General features: G+C 40.9%; 1 pseudogene; it reads left to right on the top strand.

Moving 5' to 3' along the window:
* The first annotated feature begins 303 nt into the window (after positions 1 to 303).
* On the top strand, positions 304 to 1,042 carry LOC110576582 (annotated as a pseudogene).
* Positions 1,043 to 2,044: the final 1,002 nt, after the last annotated feature.

The following is a 2,044-nucleotide window of genomic DNA, read 5'->3' as shown; positions in this document are numbered from 1 at the left end:
CAGGATACAAAATTAACACACAAAATCATTTGCATTTCTATACCAACAGGAATATCTGAAAAGGAAATTAAGAAAACAAGCCCATTTACAAGAGCATCAAAAAGAATAAAATACTTTGAATGAACTTAACCAAGGAGTTGAAAGACTTGTGTACTAAGAACTGTACAACAATGATGAAAGAAATTAGAGAAAATTAGGCCGGGGTGCGGCTGGTGCAGCTTTCGCCTGAGCCTAGCCGAGCCCAATGCCCACCGCTGCCCGCTGCCTGTGGAGTGCACCTCCACACCTCCGTGCCTCCATGCCATGGCTGGCCTCAACTCCCTGGAGGCGGTGAAACAAGATCCAGGCCTCGTAGCAACAGGCGGACGAGGCAGAGGACCGCGGGCAGGGCCTGCAGCAGGAGCTGGACAGCGAGCATGAGCAGCGCAAGAAAGCCGAAGGGGATGTGGCAGCTCTCAATCTATGCATCCAGCTTGTTGAGGAGGCACTGGACAGGGCTCAGGAACGACTGGCCACAGCCCTGCAGAAGCTGCAGGAGGCAGAAAAGGCTGCCGATGAGAGTGAGAGAGGAATGAAGGTGATAGAAAACCGGGCCATGAAAGGTGAGAAGATGGAGATTCAGGAGATGCAGCTCAAAGAGGCCAAGCTCACAGCTGAGGAGGCTGACCACAAATACGAGGAGGTGGCTTGTAAATTGGTCATCCTGGAGGGCGAGCTGGAGAGGGAGGAAGAGCGTGCTGAGGGGTCTGAACTAAAATGTGGTGACCTGCAAGAGCTCAAGAATGTCACTAACAATCTGAAGTCACTCGAGACTGCATCTAAAAAGTATTCTGAAAAGGAGGATAAATATGAAGAACAAATCAAAGTTTTGTCTGACAAACTGAAAGAGGCTGAGACCTGTGCTGAATTTGCAGACAGAACGGTTGCAAAACTGGAAAGGACAATTGATGACCTGAAAGAAAAACTTGCCCAGGCCAAAGAAGAGAATGTGGGCTTACATCAGACACTGGATCAGACACTAAATGAACTTAAATGTATATAACCAAACAGAAGGGTCCTGTTCCAACAGAAACTCCAGAGCTCTGTATCTTTCTCTTCTCTTTTAAGAAGTTTCTTTTGCTACTGAATCTTCACTGTGCTGGAAATGTCAAGTAAATTATGAATATATGACCAAATATTTTGTATCCAAAGAAAAAAAGAAAGAAATTAGAGAAAATGAAATGGAAAGACATCCCATGTTCATGGATTGGAAACATTAATATTGTTACAATGCCCATAATACCCAAAGTGATCTACAAATTCAATGCAATCTTATCAAAATCCCAATGACATTTTTTTATAACAGAAATAGAAAAAACAACCCTAAAATTAGGATGGAACCACAGAAGACCCTGAACAGCCAAAACAATTTCGAGCAAGAACAAAGTTGGAGACATCGTACTTCCTGATTTCAAAATACATTACAAAAATATAGTAATCAAAACAGTATGGTACTGTCATAAAACACACATATAGATTAATGGAAGAGAATAGAGAGCCGAGAAGTAAACCCATATATATATGGTCAACTGACCTTTGATAAAAGTGCCAAGCTACACAATGGGGAAAGGACAGTCTTCAATAAATTGTATTAGAAAAACTGGATATCCGTATGCAAAAGAATGAAATTGGTGCCTTATCTTACACCATACACAAAAATTAACTCAAAATGATTAAGGACTTAAACATAAGAACTTTAACTATAAAACTTCTAGAAAAATACATAGGGGAAAAGCTTCTTTATATTGGACTTGGCAAGGATTTTTTGGATATGACCCCAAAACCACAGGCAACAAAAGCCAAAACAGATAAGTGAGCCTACATCAAACAAAAAAGTTTATGCACAGCAAAGGAAACAATCAACAAAATGAAAAGGTAACCTATGGAACAGGAGAAAATATTTGCAAACTACATGCCTGATAACAGGTTAATATCCAAAATATATAGGGAACTCTTACAACTCAGTAGCACAAAACCAAATAACCCAATTAAAAAATGGACTAAC

This window comes from Neomonachus schauinslandi, chromosome 11 (assembly GCF_002201575.2).
Source record: "Neomonachus schauinslandi chromosome 11, ASM220157v2, whole genome shotgun sequence".
Lineage (NCBI taxonomy): Eukaryota > Metazoa > Chordata > Mammalia > Carnivora > Phocidae > Neomonachus > Neomonachus schauinslandi.
Note: the sequence above shows the minus strand (reverse complement) of the source record. Positions and strands in the feature narration are given on the sequence as shown.